Consider the following 8,943-nt stretch of genomic DNA (forward strand, 5'->3'; position numbering starts at 1 on the left):
TATATATATATGGGTGTGTATATATATACACAGAGAACATTCCTCCATCTTTTTCTCTCTCTCTCTCCCTCCTCTCTTTCCGTGCCACTACCCCCTCTCTCCCTCTCAATTAAACCTCTTACACGTGGAACTGTTTGGGCCTAGTGTGGTATGTTCTGACGTGACCCGCCATTCCAATACATCAACCCCTCCCCCTGGGAACTTGAGCATATTAATTTGAGGAGTAGATGATCAGGAAACATAGGAAATTGGGCAATGGGGAGTAGAAGTCTTGCTACTTCATAGCAGATAGAAATGGTTTTATTAAGCTGCAGTTAAGATACAATAATAGCAAGCACTACTTACTCCTAGTACTGTAGTGACTAATGACTAATTACTACAATGTCACAAGTCAATGAAGTATATAAGGTCTACTGATTTATGACTGATTAAATCAAATCATATGAGTTAAAATAACTTCTTGAACTCAAAAAAGACAGTTAGAACCCAGGTCTAGGATTTGTCTTGAGCTTCTATAACAGGAAAGCATACCTCTGTTTGTTTGTTTGTTTGTTTGTTTACGGTTTTTCAAAGCAGGGTTTCTTTGTGTAGACCTGGCTGTCCTGGAACTCATTCTGGACACCAAATGAGCCTTGAACTCAAAGATCTGCCTCTGCCTCATAAGTGCTGGGATTAAGGCATACTCCATCATTGGCCAGCTTCGGTGTATCTTAAAGAAGAGAGACACAGGCTCCATCTTCATCTTTCTCAGGCCCTCAGGAAGATGGTTCTTATTGGTCCCAAATGTGGTCCTACACTGCTGCTGGGACAGAGTTCCAGCTTGACTCTCCAACTTTCCTTCTTATGTTGAGGCTCCGGGGAGTGTACAGCAGAGACCCTCACCCCATACTATCACTAGGGAGACCTCACAGAACCCCAGCTTGATTTATCTAACTAGAGACTAAATTACTGATTTGGTACCTCCATGTACAATTTTGGGAACCACCAAAATCTAATACAAATATCCATAAGCAAGAAATGAGGATCAATGGTTAGTTTTTAATCATTTTAGTTTCAGGAAAACTCAGGGTGAGAAAGGAAGCTTGGAGCCCTTGGTTGGGCTGGTTATCTCCAGGCACTTTCCCACTTGGTAAGCATTCTGGCTGATTGTATTGTAGTCACAAAGACAAACCCTAATTATTTTGGGTAATACACACCCCATCATTTGAGTCCTCCATCATTTTCTGTTGTGCCTGATTAGGAAATGGGCAGCAGTTTAGGTGGACTAGGCAAAGAATCTTCAGTTCCTACCCTTTTTTCGCCTTTCCTGGCACTTCTGTGTAGAGACAAGCCCTACACAGGTCACCCTATGCACAGGTTCCCATTGTCTGGTCAGATTCACCCCATCTTCCAAAAGGCCCTCTAACTTTCCTCAAACTCACACCTCGGGGACTTGCCAGATCTTGCGAAGCGCTAATGTTGTCCCTGGCAAGAACTAAAGCACTCTGCTGCAGTGGATCAGCTGAGCCCTCACACTGCTTCTCCAGGTGCTGTTGTACGTCCTGTTGGGTCTCTTCTGGTCTCCCAGGACACTAGCACACACCAGGTTCTTCCTGTTCCAAGCCCACTGTGGCTTCCCTGGTCTCATCCTCTGGGCTTGCTCCCAGCCTTTCCTGCTGGCACCTTCAATCTTTCAAGTTAGAATGAAAGGTCTCCTACCAGTTCCATCAGTATTACAGGATATTGATAAAGTCCTATTTGTTGGCCTGGCAACAGTGAACTTCACAGTGAGCAGAGCTGATGAAAAGTCTTGGGCCCTGGGGAATTTAAGTTTGAATTCGGCAACTACAAGATGGATGTTTTGGGAACTTAAAAGGCTTCTCCTCCCAGAATGCCTCTTTCCTAAAACACTAGGAAGTACTGTTTAACACAAAGGGAAAAGGTACATGGAGAGGAATTCTAGGTATCCAGTGTGTGGAGGAGGGACTGAGAGGTCTCCGTTCTTCTAGAACTGGGAGCCACCAAACTCCTGCTTATGGGCCAGCCTGATCCCCACACCTGCTTTGTATGATCCACAAACTAAGAATGATGTTTACATTTTTTAGAGGTTGATAAAAATCAATAAAAAAAACCATTCTATGATCTGAAAACATGGAAACAAGCATTTTAGTGCTGGTGCCCAGCCATGCCCACTCATCCACACACATCACTGGCTGCTTTCATGACTCAACAACAGACTTTAGTAGTAGTAACAGAGACTTGCATGTAGTCAAAAAACCCCAAACAGCTGCTTACTGAACCTCAACAGCTGACCTCAGCCGTAGAATCGCCTGATGGGCACGGCCATTTTATTTCTGGGGTGCCTAAAACTGGCCCAGTCTGAGAAGCAGAAATCCCTCCGTCCTGTCTTTCCTGGCAGAGAACCGCACATGGTGTGACCGAGGAGTGCTCAGAGCCTGCCCCTGATTCCTGTCGTCTCTTTGGCACACTTGGACAGGCCTCAAACATAAACCTCCTGCCAGGGGCGTCTTCAGTGGTATTTGTCATGGTTGATGCAGACTTTCTCTTCTGGGTTCAATCATGCTAGACCTTCTTGGTGGCCATGGCTTTGTAAATGTAACCCTGTACCTGTAGAAAGAACAAGGCTTCAAATAATCCCTCTGGCACCAGAGACCAGGAGTTAGACGTGTTCCCTGGTAGGTAGATAGGGAGAGAGGCCATGGCTAGGAAATATAGGTAGCGACTCCCAAAGATGGGCAGCTTCTTCCTCAACCTCCTGACTTTCAGGTATCTCACTGCTGGACTGGCTCAGCAAGGTGACAGCCCGCGCAAGACAAGTCACACAGCAGTTGGCATGTTGACATACCATCAACCATCCTGTCTTCAACGACCAGCCCTCGGGGAGGAAGACCCTTCAGGGGCTTTAACACCCCCACCTCCTCCCGCCTGTCCATCCTGACACCACTCTTGAAGGGGAGTACTGGGGTGTGGCTAGCAGCCCTTGCTAATGGATGGGATGGAAGACAAGGTCAGATGTTTCACTTCCCGAGAGTCCTGCCTCCTAGCCATGGAGGGACTTTTGTCTCTGTGTGCTTGCTGCATGTGTGTGTTTCCTCACCCCCAATAAATGTCTTTCTTAACTGCTAATTCTTTCTGTGGTGCATGGGATGTCTTTGGTGCTACCTGTTGCACTTCCGATTTATTTATTTTTCTGACTTTCAGTTCTTTACCTGGCAGAGTACATGAGCCAAGGACCCTAGACCGAATCTTTCCAGGCTGCACCATTACTTCATGTACCTGGGCCACCAAAGGCTTAGTTTTGCATCTGTAAAATGGCCAGGCTGGCCTGCTTTCAAGGTTGTTAAAAGAAACAGATAGGATCACACACAACAAGGTGTTCCAGAGCTGGCCAGGAATGGCCATGGCATCTATCTGTTACCCACTAAGAGCAACATTAATTCAACTCTCATCCTTTGCTTTTCTTTGTGGGTCAATGTGAGAGAGGGAGTACCTATGAAGAAATTCTCCTTACCTTCAGTCAGGACTTCTACCTGCCCAGATTCTACCCTTCCCACCTCACCCCAAGATCCCACCTTTTCTTTGGCCCTCAACCCCATCTGGGCCTAGGTGTCTCTCACAACCAAGAAAACCCCTGCAGTTCTTCTTCTGGCGATTGACTGTCTTGGCTCATGGTCCACTGCAGGTGTGCCCAGCCAGACTAGACTGCAGATTTTTGTCCATTTGTCCCCACCGATCAAATGTTCACAGTGCAAGGAGCGGCTGCCCTGCTGTATGTCTCCAAGGCTCAACCACAGTGTCCATAAGGCATATAGGGGTTTTGGAAGGATGGTGTGCAGAGAGGAATGCTTGTGAAGATGCTGAGTGCCTTGGGGTTGTGAACCACCATGTGGTTGCTGGGAATTGAACTCAGGACCTTTGGAAGAGCAGCCAGTGCTCTTAACCTCTGAGCTATCTCTCCAGCCCCATAAAATAAATTTTAAATAAAATAAAAATGTCATAACTGACATAAATCATACACATGCACACACTTTTGATATATGTATACACTGTGATGAGCATAGATGCAAACATTCTAAATAAAATAATTGCAGAGATACCTACCACATTAAAAAAAAAAAAAGGCATCCACTGTGATCAAGTAGACTCCATCCCAGAGATGCAGGGATTGTTCAACATATGTAAATAGATAAGTGTATTCTATCATGTAGACCGAAAAAAGCCATAAGATTAGTGGCACTCCCCTTATATGGAACTGAGTCCTTCCCTCCTGCACCCACTCCAGAAGCCATCAATTGTGGAGAGCATCTCTGCCACACTTTTAAAAAGTTCCCTTCCTGTCTAGGGGCTAAAGTAGGGGTAGGGATTGACACAGAAGGCTTCCATGTCCCTCCTTTCAACTGTGTGTCTGCAATAATCAATATCACAGCAAAGTGGCCTCCTTGTTCTTCACAGTCATCAGGAGTACTGATCATGGGCCTTCACACAGTTTCTAGGGACAGCACAGACCATGAACACAGCACACAGCTATAGTCATACCATGGTTCCAGTCAAGGCCCTCAGAAGCAGCCAGTACCATGGGCATCACCATGGCATCAGGTAGAAGGAAGTACAAGCCACTCACATCAGCATGGCCCCCTAGCAGCAACATGGACCACAGACATCCACATGGCCTTTGGTAGTAACATGGGCCACAGACCCTGGCTGGGACCATGGACCTGGATGTGGCTCATAACAGCAGCAGGGGCCTGGACATCACCATGGACTCAAGTGGCACTGAAGGCCACTCTGATCAGTATCCCCAACCCCAACCCCATGGCAGCACAGTTCACAAACATAGACATGGCCTCAGGCTGCAGCATAGACCACAGACATCCACATGCCTTGGTGGTAATGTGGGCCACAGACATCAATTTGGCCCCTGGCATGACAAAGCAGACATAGCCTGGCTAGCTTCAGTAGCAACTGCCTGGCAAGACCAAAAGACAACATTTTCAACAAACTGACTGTCTGCATACAGAAGAATTCAAATAGATCCAAACTTATTGCCCTGCACAAAGCTCACGTCCAAATGGAGCAAAGACCTCAATAAAGATCCAGATGCATGAACTTGATAGAAGAAAACGTGGAGGATAACCCTGAACTCATTGGTACAGGAGACAACTTCCTGGACAGAACACTGACAGAGCAGGCACTAAGATCAGCAGTTAGTAAATGGGACCTCACGCTTAGCCAACAAAGCTACAGGCTAAAAAATGGGAAACATTTTTTTTTAATGCTTTCTACACATCCAATAGAAGGCCACTTTCCAAAATATATAAACAACAACAACAACAACAACAACAACAACAATAACAACAACAAAAGATATCAAGAAAACAAGCAATTTAATTTAAAAATGGGATACAGATCTAAATAGATAATTCTCAAATAGCTATGAAACACTTTTAAAAATATTCAACATCCTTAGCCACCAGGGAAATGTAAATCAAAACTATTTTGGTTTTTATCTTATACCCATCAGAATAGCTAAAATAAATAACACAAGTGACAGCTCATGCTGGCAAGGATGTGGGGTAAGGGGAACACTCCTTCATTGCTGGTGGGAGTGCAAACATGTACGTCATTATGGAAACCAGTGTGGTGATTCCTCAGGAAGATGGGATCCCTACTGGATCTTGAGCATAGACCCAAAGGACAATTCATCCTACCACAAAAACACTTGCTCAACTCTGTTCATGGCTGGTCTATTCATAATAGCCAGAAATCAGAAACAGCTTAGATGTCTGTCAATGGAAGAATGGGTATCATTACTCAATGATAACCAAGCTACAATCATGTAACTACAGAGAGCAGGTACAGTTAGGGACTAGAGGAAACAGAATTATGGACGGATTAGGGGAGTTGCTGGAATGGAAGGATCTAGTGTCAAGGGGGAGGAGGAGATGGGAAGGGGAATAAGGGGAGAGACATCTAAAATGAAGGGCCATCTGAGAGACAGTATGAAATCCTAATACAGTAGAAACTTCCTAAAGTAAATGCATGTGTGAAAATGATCCAACTGAAATAGCCAAATCAAAGGAAGAGCAAGCCCTAACTGGACATCTCTTGCCATCAAATGAAGCTTCTAATACTAAGATTGGGTTACATCTAATTGAGTTGTTGGCCAGAGGGGTGCCATGGGAATCCCCAAACAATCCATGCTGTTGCCAAGGCAATAGTTTGCTCTCCACAAATTAATAGCAAGTTGGGCCCCATTGCTGAAAACAACCCCTGTACTAAGCAGGAACATGACTGGTGCCTACAGAGAGCTTCACCCTTTGCTTCTATCATTTTTGTTATGGGAAAGTACTTGCACACTCTCAAAAGAGAAACAGAAATATAACCCAGCCACAAACCTCTGATTGACAATGGTGTCCTACCTGCAAAATATGCTAGGGCAATGGTGACCCAAAGTTTATAGCAGGAAACCAACAAGTACCTGATTTAACTCAAGGCGCACTCTATGAGAAACCAATTCTCCCCCTCTAGACTTACATTGTGTGTGATCCATCTGAGAATTTCTAAATTGATAGTTAAATTAATTTCTATCTTAAAAGTCCAACTTCCACGTTGGACGTCATCTGTTGCATGTAATTTTAAAAAACACTCTTCCTTCTTTGCCCAGGGCTGAGCTCTAGGCTTGGCTCCGAGATCAACTGCTGCCTGTCTCACTCAGTTCTACCAACAGCCACTTAGCCCTTTTTTCCTGGATTGCTCTCCCAGGCCCTCATGGTTACCTTCACCGAGCTGCCAATAACCACCCCAGCTGCTCTCTTTCTCCTCCTGCTCACCTAAGCGCTATGGATGAATAACACTTAGATAGTTTTATTATTTTAAAACTAGCCAGATAACTCAATGGCTGGATGAAGAATTTCTTGCCCTAATGCTATCAGCTAGCTCACACCAATCTCCTTGGCCCCCACTTGCAGTAGAGGCTACAAACTCTAGGGGCTCCAAGACTGTAAGTCTGCAGTGTCCTCCTCACACCAAGGCCTGGTCAGAAATCCTCTCTTTACATCCCTTCTCTTCCTCCTGGGGCCTGGAAGTCCTACCTTTTCCCCTTCATCCATCTATTGGCTTCTGCCCCCTTTATTGACACAATCAAGAACCAATCAGGGAATCAACACCTCGCCCTTCAGGAACCCATACCTGACACTGCTTGAGTGGCCAGGAACCACAGACTAGATAGCCCAGGGACCCAGTGTAACACCAAATACTACTGGAAACAAACAAACAAACAAAACAAAAAACTTGTAGTGATAAAATGACTCCTAATGGCACTTTGCTATACTCATAGATCTGTGGTCAACCATCATCAGATGGCTGCAGATGGGAACAAATACAGAGCCCCTCAGTCAGGCATTATGCAGAGTGAGAGACCCTGGAACAGTCAGCCCTCAACAGGATGTCATCATCAAAGCCCTTCCTTCAGGGCTCAGGAAACCCTGTGGAAGAGGAGGCAGAGTGTAAGAGAGAGGATGGAGGACACAAGGAAACAAGACCCTTTAAACCATCATGACCAAAGCTCATATGAGCTCACAGAGACTCAGGCAGCATGCACGGGTCTGCATGGGTCTGCACCTCTGTGCATATATGGTTTCCAGCATAGAGTTTTTATGGGACTCCTGAGTATGCAAAGGCGTGGATCGCTCATTCTTTCATCTTCTTTTGGGCTCTTATCCTTCTGTTTGTTTGTCTTTTTCCAATTTCCATGTAATAGTTTTTGTCTTATCTTACTGTATTTTATTATTCTCCCTTAGAATCCTATTCCTTTCGGATGAAAGACAGAGAGGGAGGAGGTCAGGATGGGAGGGGAGGTGGGGAAAACAGGAGCAGAGGGAGGAGAAGCAGTAATAAGGATAAAGAGTCTATTTTTAATAAAAGGAAAAATACATTAATATATTGTATAATGTGTGACATTTTCGAAGAATAAAGATTTTTAAGTGTCCTAATTGACAAAAAATGTACACACACACACACACACACACACACACACACACTTTCGATAGATGTATAGATTGTGGAAAGGCCAAATCTTAAGTTATTTAACAAACACATTGCCTCATAAATTCACCATTTCTCTTGTGTGTGTGTGTGTGTGTGTGTGTGTGTGTGTGTGGTATGATCAACAACAAAAAATCTACTCTCTTTAAATTTTCAAGTACAGTTTGCTGTTGCTACAGTCACCAGAGTATATGTACTGCACTCCCCCCTCCCTCCCTCCCTCCCTTCCTCCTTTTCTTCCTCCCTCCCTCCTTCCCTCCTTCCCTCTCTCTGTCTTCCTCTTTCTCTTTAATTAAGCCATGATAACCCTAGGGCTTTGCATAAGGAACTATGTAGACACCCAAGGACACCCCCCAAGCATTTGCAATAGGGTTTCCTGAGGTGGATAGACCCATGAGACAATCTCCCTGTTCTTATTTAATTTGGTTCCTAAATCAGCCTAGAAGAGCCCCAACTGACAGGCACCTGTTCAGCTCCAGTGAGCACAGCAAGCCTCCAAACTGACTATACCACTGTGTGCTCCCAGTAGCAGAAGAGAGCACCATTGCCCAGGGCTACCGCGCTGCAGTCACTTTCATGGGGTGCACTAGCACCGTGTCATTATTTTAATTCACATTTCCCTCAAAAGCGACACCTTTGCCTGTGCTTCCTGTCCATCTGTCTGTCCTCTTTTTCAAAGTACATCTCCAGCCCTTTGTGTATTTTTAACAAGCAGTGTCTCTGGCCTATCTGTTATAGAAATCTGCATGTCTGTAGCTTTCCCCTGCGTCTACTTAATGCATGTGGCCTGAGTATAATCTTTGTAACATAAAACCTCGGTGAGCAGGAGGGAATCCGTAATACCCCAGGCCACATTTACTGGCCTGTGCTTGCAAATCATTTTTCCAGGTCAATAATATT

This window comes from Mastomys coucha, unplaced genomic scaffold (genome assembly GCF_008632895.1).
Source record: "Mastomys coucha isolate ucsf_1 unplaced genomic scaffold, UCSF_Mcou_1 pScaffold6, whole genome shotgun sequence".
Lineage (NCBI taxonomy): Eukaryota > Metazoa > Chordata > Mammalia > Rodentia > Muridae > Mastomys > Mastomys coucha.